Genomic DNA, 18,652 nt, shown 5'->3' with positions numbered 1-18,652 from the left:
TGAAAAATAGAAACAAGAAGGTGAAAGTCGTATTTTCAAATTTTGAGAATGTGTAGACAGTTTAGTATCATTCTCAAAAGATAATATTATGAGAAGAGTAATGTTATGTACACTAACCAAATTGTACTAATCCAAGTACTAACAATTGAATTTTTGAATTTTTTTTTTAATTTTTGGGGAGAACTGGCGTGACAATAAAGAGGTATGCCATGTCAGTTAGTACTTGGGTTGTATGGTTTTTGGTTAGTGCACATAACATTATTCTTATGAAAATGAAAATAGTGCAAATGTGTTCAATAAAGTTCTTTGGAAGGAAAAAAAAATATGTTTTCGATATATTATTACTAGAAAAACTTATTAAATTATCTAATAGTTATTAAAAAAAAAAATTAAACGTATTAATAAGAATTCAAAAGCTTGAAAATGCATTATGGTTTTTCACAAAAGAATGATGAAAATGGTGAAACAAGATAAGTGTTTTGTCATTTCCGTTACAAAAGTTAGAAAACGATTTGCGTTTTATGAAATATTTTCCTAAAATTTGTTAATCAACACATTGTTTCCATGTTCTAGATTTTGAAAATGAGAAATCATTTCCGTAAAAGGTGACCAAATACCCCAAAACCTTTCAAACACAGAGAACAGTAGAAAATGTTTTTGAGAGTTAATTTGGTCATGGTAAACAAAGTAGACGTGATATATTACTTGTTATGTTCAGTTTTACATCTATACACTAAACCAACATTAGATCGCCAGCCAGACTTTACCAAAGATCATTTAAATTATTTTGGCTCCGTTTGGTTCATTATTCTGACAGTTTTTAGAATAATCTTTCGAAAAAAGTTAAATTGGACAGGTATTACGATGTAGGATTTAGAAATTAACAAAAATATCCCTTATGTTTGTTTATTTACTAAACACCCCTATAATAAAATATTAGAAATTAACAAAAACACCCTCAACCCACCCATTAAATACGGACAGCTGGCCACCACCGCCGGAGGGTGGCCGGAGTGTTTTTACAATTTCTAAAAAAAATATTTAGGGGTGTTTAGTTAAATTAACAAATTTAAAATGTTTAAAAGAAATTAAAAAATATAATATAATATAATATTTTGGGAATAATGACATTTTACTGTTTAACTTTTTTAAGAATACTAATAATAGTATTCCTAAAAGTGAACCAAACGAAACCTTTGATATTGATATTAATATAAAGTTTCTGGTGGAAAATCAAGAGATTAAAAAAATTTAAGAAAAAAAAAAAGAGGATTACTGTACCTGAAGAAATTGATTTAAAGTAATCAATACATATTGCATTGACAATTCATCAGGCTTAATAAAATTTAGTGCCTTTGACATGGCAATAAACACCTTTGTCGTCACATGCTCAAGTACTCCCTGAAGTTTAAAAGACAAAACAATTAGTCAATCATTCAGCTTGAAATAACTGCAAAGTTTATGCAAAATTCATGAGCACAAAGCATTCTGAAAAATTAACTTTGACGATAGGGAATACAAAACTCAACTCGAGCTAATATACATGTTAACCTGCTAAATTTGCAGTTTGTACTAGCATTCAATAAATTTAACATGAACGATAGATAATAACCAACTCAACTCAGAAGCTGATTTATATATAAACCTGGGTTGGACTGGTTATAAAAGTACTAGTGAATTAATTCCCAAACATTAAGAAAAAATAAAGAAGTGACCCAAAAACAATATTTGTGTTCAAACTTAAAACACATTCCTCATGGCTTTAATCTACAGTACGAGGTAAAACATCTAGGTCAAATAGATACTAATACCCTGTTGTAGACTCAAAAAAATCCCAAAAGTCTAAATTTAATAGGTTGGGCACCGAACAATATAAATAAAGTTTTAACAACTTTCAAAAGTAAACACAATCAATAAAGCTTTCTATGGGAAAATTATTCCATGAATTTAGACTATACTTTGGAGTACTTTTTTTTTTCCTTTTTTATAGAAACACCAATATACTGAAAAATAGAACAAAGATATAGAGGTGGACTAGATGTCCACTGCAAGAGAGTTAGATCTTCACAATAACACAAAATCTTGTGTAAACTGTACAATATAAACACCAAAAAGAGAGAGAATTCAACAGCCCACAAAGACAAAATTTTGGAGGTACTTCAATTTTTTTACTTGACTCTTCCAAGAATAAAGTTTTCCCAATTTCTGTCAGTTTCTAGTATTCTGGAAGTTTGTGCAGCTTCTTTTAGACAGCTGAAATTTGAGGCTTGCATCAACACTTAAGAGTGACTTCACTAACACTAGTACACAAGCCTCAACCAACAACACCTAGGATCTCTTTGTCGGTAAGATATATTCTTCTTTGGTCAAAGACAAAGCAATGCTCAAGTTTGTAGATACAGTCACAGACACATTGTCCACACATACACATTTATGTCGTATTTGGTCAGCTGCTCAAAAAGTGAAGTATGAAGACCATGGCTACAAACTAATGTTAATTATCTTGCAATTTCACAAGCAAAGAATGATAATATTTTTGAGTGCCTACAATTCTTCATATGCACCTGCTTTATCATCCACTCCTTAACAGCTAAACCATCTTGGGCTTCAACATTAGCTTGTCCACCAAGAATTGCAGGAAGGAGTCCAATCGCAAACTTGACTTTCTCAGGCCAAGTCAACATTCCATTATTCCTAAAAAATCGCCCATATTCCTTACAGTTACATTCAAAATGTAGAGTCAAAATGAATAAGCATTGAATATGTAGCATAAGTGAAGAAATTTCATCTAAAAAAACAAAGAGATAATATGTAAACTCTAGAAAAATATACTACAAAAATTGTGGAAATTTGAAGAAATTTAAATAAAAAAAAAAAAAAATTATAAATGACATTAACAACCAAAAGTTAGCATTGAAGTTTTACAACTACAAAGATAAGTGATGAACCCTTCAATTCAGCATTCTTCTTTCTCTTATTCATGAGATTTGGTAGGCTTTATTGCGCAGATTATTCTTCATTTCCTTGTTTAATGAGAAGGTTTAACTTGTAAATCTCTGTTCATAAGTTAAACTTCTAGTTATCCTTTACTAATAACATTTTAATGAATTAGTAACATGTTTTGTTTCTTATAATACATATATTGATTACGGGGCCACTATGTCATAGAGATGGTAGGAAGAATTGAACTTGTGTTCAAATATTTATCAGGTAATAACTACATAAACCAACAAGCCAATTTACTCTTTGTTTCCAACCTTGGTTCTTCAACATGCATTTCCAGATCTATGTAAAAAGCACATACTTTTTTTTTTTTTTTTTTTTGAAGAAGAAGAAGCAGAACAGAACTTCAATTAAAAATGGTCGACGGGTTTCCTTTTTTTCTTTAGTGGTGGGTACAAGAATCTAACCATTTACAGGAGCTGGCAGAACTTCAGAAAAATCAAATCAGTTGAATTCTCCTGGCTTGTTTAGTATTGCAAATATCATTGAGTGCTCCTTCCACTGCAATCGATCATCAATACCAAATTCTCCGAACAGGTTCTGTATATTTGGGTAAGCCCCAACTTGCCAGCAAGAAAAGAAAATATTTATCAATTAAAAGGAAATGCATAAGATTAGCCCTACTTTAACAAAGGAAAAGACAAAAAGGTGACTTCGTCAAATTTTGTTATTGCAACATTGAAAAAACTGCGTAAGGTAAAAGATACCTACTAGATCATCACTATGAAGTGAAAGTGCATCAGAACTTATTAAGACATTCATAACATCAAAAGAACAATCAATAGAAGACAATAATGAAGTTGTTGAGTCAAACATCAAAGACATTAGCAAACAAGAATTAGTTTCTAAACTTACATAATTTATCCGAGTAAAAAATGCAGTAGAACTTAGGAATGATGGTTAATAGAAAATAATGTTGTAGCATCACGAACTAAAATGATAATACAAAAAAATAATAATTAAAAGTAATATAAAAGAAAATATATGCAGGCCTGTCTCATACCAGTCCCCATCATCATCTTTACAGGCAGCTACCTATAAGGAAAAAGACCAAAGTTTAATGTTGAGTGACAAAGAAATTGAAAAGATAAAACCCTGCATTACATATGGATATCATGATAAAAACAAAAATTATCATGCAATTGTGTCCATCCTTGCTCCTAGAAACAGAAAAGTAATCATGCCACAATATCAACCAGAATGGAAAACTTCTTCCAGATTATCATCCATATGAAAATCGCCTATTGTTCAATGATGCTGAAAAATGACCTCTCTTCTAATCACTAACTAGCAAGCTTTTTTAAGTATCTAGAAGTTAACAAAAGACTTAAGAAATCCACAGAAAACATACATATATATCTTTAGTTTGGTGTCAACTAATTGGAAAGTGGAACAGAGTTAAATAATTTCAACATAGAACTCCAAATAGCTTAGTATCATGCCAACAACTTTTTGCAGTACCACAAATATTCTGCAAATTGCAAGTCGTAGAGAGTTTATTTGCCACAGAATTCATATCAGAATGTTTTTGCATCCTCATCACAAATAAGTCATGACATAGACAGGTACCATTATTAAAAGTATTACTGGAGAACTTAACTTTTCTCAAACAAATATTATTATTTCATCAATGTTGTAATGACCACCTGCTATTGTGGCATGGCAGAGAATGACAAAATGTGCCTTCAGGTCCTCAAAATAACAAAGAAACTTGTGATCCTCAATTGGGGTGTCAACATATGTCCTAAACGTTTAACTCTTATGACAAGACCCAAAACACACAATGTCCCACACTCAAGCAGCTTGAACACGTTAAGATGTGAACAAGGTAAATATGTACCTATAAATCATGACAAACAAATATTTTAACAGCCACAAATAAATAGAATAGACAAACAATGTTGAAAATCTAAAAACAGTACAGTTCACATGATTCCAACAGATTTATATGACAAATAAACCAAATTAGTAGTGACCTCTTTAAATGATTGCTGCCTAAAATTGTGTAATCTTATCACCAAATTGAGAAATTACCATTTTGGATCTTGAACTTAATAAAGATACACAATAATAGCCAGTATGTGTTACAGTAAAGGTCTTAGGTCATAAAATTTTCTTAAAAAGGAACAAGTAATTTGTGAAATTTATCATTCTACACCAAATCTTGTACTTCAATCATGCATACTGAGTAGGATTCATTTTCATATTATTTTTAATGAATGAGAAAGAAAATTATGTCAGTCAAAACCTTGCAATTGAGACAAGACTTGCTCGACTTCTACCGTTTGATCATTAACAATTTTCAATGCCATTTCATGATTCCTAATATGCAAACCATATTTGCAAATTTCACTCTCAAGTTCCTGCAACAAAAGCAGTCCAAACAACAAAACAACATTTGGCACATGACAACAACTCAGCGAAGTAGTAATTTTGAACACTAATGGGGACAATGAAACACAAAAACAGTAGGAAAAGTTCTTTTACATGAATGAAAGATGGAAAAATTCAAGTCTTCTTTGACCAAGGCATTAAAAACAAGTGAAAAGAATCTCTAGCCAGAACAACTAAATCAAAGGCAACGAAGCACCTATTCAAGCATCAAAAATGTATTTGCATAATAGAAACATGTACATTAGAAAAAATTCATCATCAAAAAGCATTTACAAATTAGAACCATATTCTTAATTACATGCTGAAGTTCCTCCAACAAAAGCAGTCCAAACAACAAAGCTCGGACTAAAACCAACTATCAATTAGTAGGCAGCATCACCAGATTAGGCACATGACAACAACTCAGCTGGGGACACTAAAACTCAAAACAGTAGGAAAAGTTCTTTCTGAAATTTGGAAAATTCAAGTCTTCTTTGACCGAGGCATTGAGAACAAGTAAAAAGAATCTCTACCTGGAACATATAAATCAAAGACGATGAAGCATTTATTCTAGCATAAAAAATGCATTTACATCTTAGAAATAATGTAGAGATGGAATTTGACACAATACCTTCTCAGTCTTTATGATGGATACCACAAGGTTTCCTACAAGTTTGAGGGGAGTTGAGCCCTCAAGAAGTTATAACTTTCCATCAGAATATGAGGGTATCTCACTGGACTCCGTTTTTGGACTTTGCAAAAGAGGAACCTACACATGCAAACCAATAGTTAAAAATGTAGTATTCATGACTGAAAAATGATCATCATAAAGTGTTAATACTAAAGCTAAGCTCTTAAGATATAGACACCCAATAGTGGACACAACAATCATTCAATTAAAGAAGTTTGCTAAGTGTTTTTGGTGGATTTGAGGACTCTTACAATGTCCCGATTACTTTAGTTTTTATTTTCTAACCCATTCATAAATAGATAAGTATTTAATCACTAATATAAAATTTGTTGCAACCTTGATGCTTAGATGTAGCTCTGTGTAACGAGAATGCACAGTTACAAAGCAAAAGCATCCCTCACACTGAGGAAGGGAAATAGCAGGAATAGTGCAGTGCCCATGCCTGAAAGCATACCAAACTGAATCTTCTGTGCCAATAGATTTTTACCTTATCGTGAGTGTATGGGATTCGTCACCTTCCTCATTATCATGGATACCTGCATCAGCATCACCATTGCAATCAACAACCTCAAAAACTATATTTTCAAGTTGAGAACCAATAGGACAACATTCAAGCACCTAATTCTATACACAATTAGTAAAAATGACATTTACTTCCAATAATTATGCAAAGGGATGGCAAATGTAAAGCACACTAACCTCAGATACAATTCTCAGTTCCATTTTCTGAGTTCAAAACTCTTGATTGAAAATGACTTCATTATCAGATAAAATAGAAATTGATACTGCAAGGCAAGAAATGTTAGAATGCAATCACCGGACAAACCTAAATCCATTGATACAATTAACGATTGTAACATTTAACTTTTCATGATCAGACAAATTATCCACAAGAAGCAAAATCTAAAGATTGTTCCTAGAGATGGTTAAATTAAAAAGTCAGATGTTTTTCCTTTTTAGCTAGACAAATAAAACCAAAAGCTACAAAGTAATGAGTGACTAAGAATTTTCCATCAACCAATGTCTACATCCTTGAAATTACAGTACACAACTAAAATATGAGATAACCAATACTAGATAGCACTAAGCTTTTAATATGTTACTGTTTCACTGGACTAATATTAGGCTTTAGTAATAAAAGAATATCATTTTCTCTTTTGTCCTTGCAAGTAAATATCCAAAACAAAAAAATACAGTCAGATAAAGACACATACCACTTTTTCCATAACCACCCATTACTTTCAAGAGGCCACTAAGGTCAAAACATCCATAATCGTCCACCTATGTTTACAAACTTTTTCAGGACATTCAGATCAATTAGCAGACAAAAATGGTAAACTCCAAATGCAATAGAACCTCAAAGCACAATTATAGTATTAGCTTATCATGCATAAGATGTCAGATAAACAATAAGAACAGGCTGATGCACATCATATTGTTGTATAAGGGAAAAAGAATTTGATTAACTCTTTGAACTTTTGAACATTACTAATTTAGACATACATACTTTTAGATGGGCCTTTAGGGTGTCTTTGTTACATTATATTGCACAGGATTAAAACTTTAATATTACATGGCCCAGTGCTTGGCCAAGTTATAGGCTCATTGCGAACTTAATTAGCCCACAATACAATCCCAAATGCACTAATGTGAATGGGAAGTGGGAGTTGGGACATACTGTATTAGAAAAATTATAACTCCCAACTGTATTAGCAATCATTAAAGAACCGATGTGTAGGAGATGAATCAATTATCTATCAAAAATACAATCCTAATATAGGAAATATTCTGACCTTACACTTTATGCCCAATTGGTCATCAAATCGAAATCCATCCAAGTTCAATTCAACTTCCAAACCTTTGTTGACGTGATTACTATGTGCATCAAACATCTGGAATAAATGAATGGTTAAATAGGTTAGCAAGTATGCCTTAAACCACTCTCAAAAGCTATACAAGTTTCCAATTATCTAACTTAAAAGATAATACATTTGTTTGATTGTTGCAAGTTGAGCCAAAAAACTATTTATTTAAATGTTATGATGAAGTTCCTCAATATTCCATAAAGTGTTCTAAATCTCTAATTATGCTAAAAGGAAATTAATAATATCATGTTTCAGCACTAAAATCAAAGATTAACAAATGTATTATGCTAAAAGGAAATTAATAATATCATGTTTCTGCACTGAAAATACATTGTGAAATACCATATGCAGTATTAAGGAATCTAGCCCATTGATGCAGTTGATATGCTTACGTTGTCAAACAACATATAATTATTTGTATAATCAATTGTGTTCCCAGTACAATATAAACGATGTCAATATATAAGAATTAATTTTAAACTAAGTTCACCTAAGTCCCTTCTTTATAAGATTAATCTTTGAGACTAATGATTTATCAACCACTCCAGTTTGCTTCATTAATCTACAATGTACTTAATTACAATCATAAGACATTACAAATTTTCCAAAATAAGTCTAGTCATGAAAATTATAACATCCCCAAAATACTTCAAATTTAAGCTGCTTAACCATAGAGACTGGAAGCAAATTGTTCCCAAAGTTTGGCGATTGGATAGTGACATGCTTTTAAGATCCAAGAATAACTGATACATATATATAAATCATATATAAACATATGAGTACAATGGCAAGATGATGTTAGAAAAAAGATTGAAGCAGGTTCTAGATGCAAATCTATTAAGATCACTAGAATAACTTGACATGGAATTGAAATTGACACCAATTCATCTTGTGGAGATATCACCAAGGTATCCTCATAATGTGGCTGGATCTTGTCCAACTCATAGCTTTCAATCAGAATATCTTGTAGAATTAGGATAACTTAAACAAGGAGCTAATGCACACCAAAAACATATTAACAACATTTAAATAAGAGGCAGTTCTTTAAAAGGGCACATAAAAGATATTCATGTGTGAACTCATACCTCAATATTAAGAGTCAATTTATTAGCTGAAAGGTCTATCTTGAACTTGTCTATATGTATATTAACACTCGTGTCTGTATTAAGTTTGACTATCATACCCGTAACAAATGCAAATGGAATCCAATTATCATAAATGTCATAGCACGCAATGGATAAAGGTGGAAAGCACGAACCAACTATGTGGAAAGTGGTCATTTTATGAGAAAAAAGGGAATATAAAAGGTTATTAAGTCTAATTAGAAATGCTAGTTAAAGGAAAAATAACAGGACGAAGAAACTCCCTAAGAAGCATTAAAATATATGCATGATAATTGGTGTGAAAGGTAAATAGACTTATTAAGTAACTACTTAAACCAAAAGTTTAAGCTTATAGGTTTAGGCCCAACGATAATATTTAAGCTGCAAAGTCTCGCCATGCGTAATGCAAGTTAAAAGATGCAAAGATGATGCTTTACTAGTCATTAATCCTATTTAGAGAGTGTATTGGCATTGAGTGGGTGATAAAGAGTATCATACTTAATTCTAGAAATGAACCAATAAAATTGCTTTTTTGTCTGTCTACAATACACCTAGGATGGGAGATTGTGCAATTCATTCTTATGCAATACAGGAAGCATCTTGTGATAACTTATTTGGGCTACTTATCATCCCTTATTTTGTACTCTAGGCTTAAGACTAGCGAAGAATAATGTTATCCAAAGTTTCTTCAAAATTTTGAATGAATGAGTTATCTCAGCCAAAAGATGGAAATGATTTCACCGTGAGTTTCATGAACAGAAAAATTGATAAGCTAATTTGTTAAAAGTTTTCTTACCTAACATAGAACTTTGGGGCTCTGTTTACAACTCAACAATCTCAAATTTCCAACCTTAGAAGATCCCTTAACTGCCACCCATCTCTCACAACTCTTACAGCTTGAGTGAGGCTAAAGCACAAAATTCCATCATATGAGGTTATATAATCATAAAACACAAGAAACGATATCATATTATACTGCAACAAACAAAAAGAGATAAGAATCTTTTGTATCACTTACAAGGTGAAATGAAAACCTATACATCCCAGCATTTTGAAAGACGATTGGTAACTTGCACCTGAATTCAAATATATATAAACCTTGATACCCTTTCGTAGAAGTAGGTAGGACACGAGCTATGTAGATGTCAATACCCTTTTGAAGATTCTTCTTTTCACCTATGAATCTGACTTCCATGATCATTTCTAAATTATTCTTAACAATGTACTTCTAGTCCAACTTCTTTGAAGCACTAGAAGAAACAGCATTGGCATGCCAAACAACACCCACAATTTCTCTAGGAGGTACTTCTCCGTCTTTAGCACTGAAAGGTAACGCTTGAAACAGAAACTAATTAGTTGTGATTAAATATCTTGATGGAAGAGAAAAGAAAGGGATTGCATTTTTGTTCCTCAAGCTAAGTGCCAAAAGAAATGGAGAATATTTTTACATATATACAAGATGTGACATTCTATATTTATGAATTTCCAGATAACTTAATCATTGTTCTCATCCTTGATAAACCAAAAGAAGAGAAGTTTGCTGAATACAAACCCCATCAACATCTAAGTTTTAACATTGTGTTGCGTTCAACAAGTCAATCAAAGCAAGAGTTTTCTGACGTTGCTTCTCTAGTTGTAGTTTCCAATCAATATTGTCAGTACATGCACACTAATGCCAATGACAAAAAAATAAATAAATACTTACTCTCAAGTAAAATTTGCAAGTATCAAGGAAATAGAAATGTATGCAGTAATAAAGAAGATTGAAATTAAACAGAAAACCTTTCCAGAATCAATTATGTCAATAAGTGATGATAAGGAGCAAAAAATAACCAAGCTGACAGTCCCATTGTTCTCCACGAGGACACATCCTTCTTTATCCAAGAGACCTATTGGCCTTTCAAACCATAAAAGATATTAGACATCACATGTTTGTGAAACAAAAAGTACAAGGATTATATTTATACACTAAAAATAGAACTTTTAGAGCCCCAAATGCACAAGATAGCATACCTGCATATTATTCGAGCATCACCTATCAGAAAAGGGAGGGTGAAATTTATCTAATTTGCAAGAAGATTAAATTATGTAAACATGTCAATAATATGTTTGTTCTATTACGAGATGATAAAAAGCAAACTAATAGTCATGTGCTATAAGTCTTAAGAGTCTTAAAACCATTGCCTATGAGCAGCATCCCCTTGAAGACCTTCAATTAAAAAATATTCTATTGTTGCATAGATATTGTTGTTATGAACTCCAGCACATGCTCCCTTGAAAACCTTAACTCTTTGACCTCTTTTCCATGTTAAACCCTTCCTCTTTAGTACTCAGTGCACCCTTGCAACTATAGTTGAATAATATATATTTGATATCTCATCAGATAGAAACAAGAAGTAAACAAACAAATCGGCAACAAAAGAATAAAAAAGAGACCCAAGGAATTGAACAAAGTACATGAAAAGCAAACTATGCAAAATGGAAAACAATGTTATGTAAGATAAATTCCTTATCAATCAAAGCCTACCATCAGATGAAATGCCCAATGACTTTTTGTTTTTGGGGCTAATGATAAAAATTGGTTGATCTACTCCAAAGTTATATTCTTCATCATAATGATCATGCATCTGCAGAAGCCAGTCTTGATATTCCTTTTCCAGTTGCAAATGAGTTAATAGTTTTCCAGCTCTATAAATTTCAACATTGATATCTGCAAATTTGGAAATTACACCATTGGGAAGATAGTGTAACAATTCAAATAAACTTATTAAAACTAGCCACATATTTACAATTTGCAAATAAGAATTACCTTTGTCTTCCTTACAAGTAATAACAACAAAATTCTTCAAAGCTATGGTAAACAAATTATGGTGTGCTAAATCAATCTGTTAAATCCTCGTCATTTGACAAAAAAATCAATACAAAAAGACTAGACAATTACTTCACCGCATCCACAAACTGAATTTAGAATTATTTTAGTTTAGTTGCAATGTCTGTAACCATCTTTGAAAGTTTTGGTGAGAGAGAATTGAACATTGTAGGCATATGCCGAGAGTAGAAACAATTAGTACTAAGAAATGTTTTTTTCCAAATTAATATTTAGAAAGAAAATTATACATTAGCTTTTAAAGATACGCTAATCTGCCCCAATATATAAAATAACTTTGGTAATGAGGCCTTAGCAACTCACAATCAAACAAAACAGTAGAAAAGACAGGTTGCAGCATGAGATGTTACAAACACATGGAAATTTCACCACATTCCTTACCTTAGAAGGTGTCGGATTAAAACCAGCATCAGTATCTACAACCAAACAGATTTTGTAAAACATGTCTTATATGAGAGGAAAACAAATCACATCCCAATGAGTGAAAGTACATGGACAGTAGTGACTTAAAAAATATTCACTTACCCTACCAATGAAGCATTTTGCTCTTGAGCAACATCTCTTCAGTAGGTGAGCCTTATCTCCCTTTTTCTGCCTCAATTTCATAAAAGAAAGCCATGCCTGGCGTAAATCAGAAACTTGAAAAATTTCCTTGGGAATTTATATTAAGTGGCAGATGATACATAAACATTGACCACATGGTGGATGTATGTCCACATAGGGTAGAATTTGAGGTGAGTCATTATGTGATTAAAACAATTGTATTTTCACTACTTAGCTCAATCAACTTCTTTTGAATTCATAGGATTTAGAACTTACCCAGTGAGCATCTGGAAGAAGACGACCAAGACGACGGATAGCAACACGACTAAAAGTTTCATAGTTTTCAGGAACTCCGCATCCTTTAGAATTTAACTTCTCTATAATCATTTCAATGCTCTCTCCCTCCTGTATTACACAATTTCAAAATTTATCTAGCACACAGAAATAAGTTGTGCTATGTATGGCACATACCTCCGTAACTGGAAAATAAGCACATTTTAAGCGTGCATTTGCTTCTTGAGATGTCCATGAACCTGACAAATACCAATTCTTAAGATATTAAAATCTACCAAAGATTGCATTTTGTTGACAATTGATATGCCATTGAAAATCATGACAAAAGAACAGCAATTGCTACCAGGACTTTTGGTTTTAGAACAACCAAGTTTAAGGGAAGAGTTAAGTTGTAAAACAAACTCAGGACCATTGCATGAATGCATGTTCATTGTTGCAACCTCCCCACCTGCAATTTCAGCTAAGTCAACACCATTAACTTGCAAAGACGAAATTCCTTTTTTGTTTTTTTATTTTAAGAACCATAAAAAGAATTCTATTAATAACATAAATAGAGACAAAGCTGCATTCCAATCTCTATGACTTCTGTAATTCCTTCCATGACTTGTAAAATTTGCTTTAAAAAATCCCAAGTAATTTGGTGCATGTGTACCAATCACTTGAAGTATTGGGGAAGAGATTCAGAAAATAAAATAACATTAACAAGTTAAACCTGGAGCTCAATCGGTGTGGTGGTCTTCCTCGTCTTAGACACTTCATCACACTGCACATCAACAAGATAATATATGAGACATAATAATTATTAATATCTAAAAACATTTGCATATTGATAATGTCTACGATCAAAATAATTTTGCATGGTCAACTGAATTGTCATGACAATGAATTAAAAAAAAAATAGCTTTTTAACACGAAAAAGAAAAAAGAAAAGAGCTGGATAGGTAAAATATGAGAAATAGCAATAGGAAAAAACTGAAAAAATAGAAACATTATTATCATTAAAATCAGATATTGAGGGGAGACAGGAATTTTACAAGTGAACAATCCAATTTATCTTTCCCAAAATAACTACTAACTATGATCCAGAAGCAGTAGATAAAAACAAAACAAAATGAATTTCATGGATGACAATTCTCTACATGAACCTCATCAATTAGATAAACTTCCAGATCTAAGGTGAGAACTTAAGGTAAAGTCTTACACCATCAGCAATAATCTTTAAAATGCTTCAGTCTAGTAAGCAAATATACATGAATTTGAATCCCCTTAAAGAAGTAAAACCGGCATACTTCTGGTGAAAAAATAATTTCAGTAAAACATTTAATGCTTTGTCAATCTTTATTACAATTTATTTATTAATTATTTGAAAAGGCTGAGACTTCCACATAAATCCTTCACTATTATGTATCCCCCTTAAAGAAGTAAAACTAACATACTTGTGGTAAAAAACAATTTTAGTAAAACATTTAATGCTTTGTCAATCTTTATTGCAATTTATTTATTGATTATTCGGAAAAGCTCAGACTTCCATATAAATCCTTCTCTATTATATATAAACTAAAGAAAAATAAAAAACTCTCAAGTCACCTTAACTCTTTTGTCTGGTCAGTTCTTTGTCTCCTTTTGAGTCATTTGGGAACTAGGATACAAGGAGAAGATTCAAACTCCTAGAAGAACATGAATGATTTCCTATGTATAAGAATAACCAATTTGTATATTTGATACGTATTCTTATATTTACTTCCGTCTTTATCATCCAAAAAGAAACTTGTTTTTGTTACTGCCATATCTTGAACTTTCTATTTCCTAAACCATGGTACTGTATTCGCCAATAACACGTCCTTCTTTTATGTTCAAACGCTTAATAAATTTTCAACATAAACACCAGATTTGACATCTTCTCTTATCTGGAAGGACAACCAAAACAGGGTTAAGGAAAACTGAATTTATGTAGGTCTTTTACTAGATGTGAGTGCTTCTGTTACCTGAAGATTTCTTTGGCTTGGATCCAACAAATATGTGATTTGTTCATTGTAAATCTGCAATAATATGTGGATATATTAGGACATGCAACATTAAATTTCACAAGAGCAAAAGGGATACTGTCTAATCACAAAATGATTTGTTCATTGTAAATCTGCAATAATATGTGGATATATTAGGACATGCAACATTAAATTTCACAAGAGCAAAATGGATACTGTCCAGTCACAAAACCTGAAGAAAAGAACAACAACATTTCTCTCTCTCTTCTAATACAGAACAAAAGAAAGAAACTCAACAATTTCTCGCTTTTCCACTCAGTAAAAAAACAAAAGCTTTAAAATTTACATTTTCTCAAGCTTGAGTCACTTCTTCCCCAAATTCTGTTAAAATACAAAAAAGATAATATCAAATAACCACTGAAAAGAAGAAGATGGAAACAATTACTTGAACACCCGACAACCATTACGTTCTCGGTAAGTGTATGAGTGGCGAGCTTGCGATTGGGCAAGCATGGGGGAAGGGGACTCTTAATCTTGGAAGATGCCAAAGAAGATGGAAGAAGTGAGTTTGTCTTTTTGCTTCTTCAATGACTTTAATTTTGAATTAGGGTTTGTCTTTTTGCTTCTTCAATGACTTTAATTTTGAATTAGGGTTTGGAGACGGCGACTCACTTGAGTGGGTCTCTCTCAAGATTGTGTTTCTTGGCTGCATGAAGTGGTTGATTCCGATCAGTAAACTCCAGAGAGAGAAGAGAGAAGAGAGAGTAGGGTTTGTTAATTTGGGCAAGATTGCTGAGATTAAAGGCTTTAGAGACAAGAAGAGGAGAGGAGAAAGAAATGTAGCCATTAGAGTAGAGAGGGGTAAACTTCGAAATTTTGTTGAATTATTCACGTTGTGGGGAATTTATACCTAGAAAAAGAATAAGAAGGTGAAAGTTTTTTTGAAAATGTGATAAGGTTTTGATTGGTCGCCTCAAAATAAGAATTACATTGCATGGAATTGGGCTGGAAAAATTGTTTTGAAAGCATGATAAGAGGGGATGTTCTTACGAGGAAATTTAACTCCCCGGAACTCCAAAGTTTGCATTTAAAAAAAATGACCTTGAAAATATTTTTCAATTTTTTTTAATTTAGAAAAACTGACATGACACACTTAAGATTCATTAAACATGTAAAACGGGTTAAAGTGAAAGAATTTAAACATATTTGGGTAATATTATAATTAACGAAAGTTTGTTTAAATTTTGAAAATTAAAAACGACCCTCACCCTTTGAAATCGCTTAATCAAACCAAATACCCAAAAAAAACCAACGAACACCTTTGATTTCTTTGCCATTTCTGGTGACGAAAGTGCCCTATTCCGGCAAATACTCGATCCTAAAGCTTCTTTACACAAAATCATGGCTACTATTCAAAAAGAGGAGGAAAACCCAACCCCACTCCAAATCCTAAACTCCAATGGCGGAGGCAGTTCAAAGGTTGTCGAAGAAGACGCTTCGGTGGATCATCCGATGAGTGAAGGTGGTCCAGAGGCAGAGGAGACGACAACGGCATAAGAACAGAGAGAATAATCAAAAAACGATTCTAAATAGGAGGACACCAGTGAAGAAAGGGTACGTTTTTTACTTGTTTTTTTGAATTGGACGAGAAATTTGATTGATTTTGGTGAATTTGGGGGAGATGTAGTTGGTTTTATTGTGATGTTTTGTCGAGCAATTGGCGGGCATTGGGGGAGTGGCTTTGTTTGGGTTCCAAAGGATGGGGAAAGGCAAGTGAGGCTATGGGGAGGTTGTCTATGGAAGGTTGGTGGGCTGGGGATGACAGGAGGTGGCGGAATAGGGGGGCTGGAAGGCTGCCCTGCATATTGGCAAGGCTGGCCACGCAATATGCAAGGCAGCCCTCCAGCCCCCCTATTCCACCATCTCCTACCATCCTTAGCCCTCCAACCTCATGGAACTTACCACAATAGCCTCTATAGGGCTTGCATTTGCTTCCCCAGTCCTCTCGAGGCCAAAAACACCCACTCACCGATGCCTTCGAATCCTATATCCCCCAAATTGGCAACCTACTGGTTGTTTTGGTTTTCTTTTCTTTTCTTTTCTTTTTTTTTTTTTTTTTTTTTTGCTAATATTTAGTGTATATCGATTGTGCAGATTTTCCAAACCATAAATTGTAAAGACTATGGGTTGGAGGTTGGTACCGTACTTCCCCGTAAGGGTGACAGTTAGGTCGAGTTGGCAAGTTTTTACGAGAATAATGGAGATTTTACGGGAACAGAAGAAGGGTTTACACCGATTCAAAGAGAGTTGTTTCTGTCATTTTGTGAACAACGGAGAAAATTGGAAAAAGGTGTTCTAAGGGCAGGGAGTGCATTATATGTTGTTGCAATCAGTTAAAAGCCAAAAAGACAAAAGAAATGTGGTTCATGGTGGGTGGAAAGTCACTACGTTTGGGATGATGGAATATGCCCTGATGACAGGCTTAAGATGTGGGGCATTTCCAAATGAGGCAGAGTAAGAGAGAATAAAGAACAGTAGGGTAGCTGATAACTTGGCTTAAAAGGTTTTGGAGGGGAAGGCGTCTATTACGGGACGCGATTTAGAGGAGAGGTTAGAAGAAGGTGGGTATACCTATTCAGAGAGGTTCAAGATGTGCCTAGTATGGTTCGTGCATTCAATCCTAATGGCTTCTGACTCAACAAAAGCCCTTAATATGGATTGGGTGAAGTTTGCAAGAAACATGGACTTCTTTAATGCTTATCCGTGGGGACGAGTATCATTTCAGCTAACCATGGACTCCCTATAAGGAAAAGACATGGTGTTAAAGCAGCGCCAATCTGTCAAGAATAATAGACCAAGCACTTACAATTTGTTTGGCTTCCCATGGGCAATGCAGGTAAATATTAATAGCTTTTTGTTATATTTTTTGTATTATATGTGTTTTAATTATGATATGGACTGTTTTTTTACAATGTAGGCTTGGATGTATGAGGTTGTCCGTATCTTGGCTAAGGCAGAGGGAGGATGAAGACTTCGGATGAGTGACCGCAATTTCCTAGGATGTTGCGGTGGCACATCGAGAAGTGTACCCATTGGGATTACAACAAAATAGACATGAAAATTCAAGCGACTTGGGTAAGATTAAAGGATTAATCTTTTGAATATGCACTTGCTTTTAAATTTGGCTTAAATTTGATTGATTTTTTTTCTTATTGCAGGAAGTTGTCCATCCCTTCTTCATCACTACTAGGGGTGAAGCGGGAGAAGAGTATATTACATCGTTCAAAGCACTGGAGGATGAAGCAGATGAAAGGATTAACCGCCTAATGTTGGGCCTAGAAGGGGTCATGCATGTGAGTGCAGTTGCAGAGCCACTGCTTGAGAATGTTGTTGACGCCAAGGATGATGAAGCTCTAATCGGCGAGAGGAGGAGGAGGAGGAGGATGAAGAGGTTCGTACACCTCTACCCAATTGGCAAACTGGTACAACAAGTTCCATTTTGTCGAAGCATCGGGGTAGGGAGAATAAGGTGGTTGACCTCATAAACGGTTTGTTTGAGAGTTTTACAATGGCTATTTATGAGAGGTTTGAGAAGATGGAAGATGGAATGAAAAAGGTGGAGGAGAAAGTTGATAGAGTGGAGAAGAAAGTTGATAGGGTGGCAAAGAAAGTTGGTAGGGTGGAGAAGAAAGTTGGTGGGATATTGAAAGTGTTGAAGTGCAACCTGAGCATAAACAAGAGAGCTGAAAGAGTAAGGATGTAATTTCTCTTTACACGGCAGTAACATATGGAAAGAAGAGGAAAACAAAGAAAAAAAATGAAGAAGTTTGTGAAAGTGGAGAAGCAAAAATGGAGGCAGAGGAAGTGGGGCAGTGAAAATGAATGAGGAAGGTGGAGGAAGTGGGTAA

General features: G+C 33.5%; 2 long non-coding RNA genes across 19 annotated transcripts; both read right to left on the bottom strand.

Moving 5' to 3' along the window:
• Positions 1-1,200: 1,200 nt before the first annotated feature.
• LOC116105769 lies at positions 1,201-12,968 on the bottom strand. Of its 18 annotated transcripts, none has more exons than XR_004124142.1 (16): positions 12,937-12,968; positions 12,742-12,870; positions 12,448-12,513; positions 11,845-12,338; positions 10,054-11,745; positions 9,832-9,942; positions 7,861-7,959; positions 7,282-7,361; positions 6,767-6,852; positions 6,555-6,603; positions 6,008-6,145; positions 5,252-5,366; positions 4,650-4,843; positions 3,411-3,566; positions 2,565-2,694; positions 1,201-1,401 (listed from the first exon to the last, which is right to left on the bottom strand). It is a non-coding gene; the product is annotated as an uncharacterized LOC116105769 (long non-coding RNA). The 18 variants fall into 18 exon arrangements; XR_004124146.1 differs by lacking the exon at positions 5,252-5,366 and having other exon boundaries at positions 10,054-10,111; positions 10,188-11,745; XR_004124150.1 differs by lacking the exon at positions 5,252-5,366 and having other exon boundaries at positions 10,054-10,370; positions 10,588-11,745.
• Positions 12,957-15,618, bottom strand: LOC116105770. Its single transcript, XR_004124154.1, has 5 exons — positions 15,190-15,618; positions 14,745-14,798; positions 13,472-13,522; positions 13,103-13,207; positions 12,957-12,998 (listed from the first exon to the last, which is right to left on the bottom strand). It is a non-coding gene; the product is annotated as an uncharacterized LOC116105770 (long non-coding RNA).
• Between the last annotated feature and the right edge of the window lie 3,034 nt (positions 15,619-18,652).

This window comes from Pistacia vera, unplaced genomic scaffold, assembly GCF_008641045.1.
Source record: "Pistacia vera cultivar Batoury unplaced genomic scaffold, PisVer_v2 Contig503, whole genome shotgun sequence".
NCBI lineage: Eukaryota > Viridiplantae > Streptophyta > Magnoliopsida > Sapindales > Anacardiaceae > Pistacia > Pistacia vera.
This window is presented reverse-complemented; position numbering and strand designations above follow the sequence as displayed.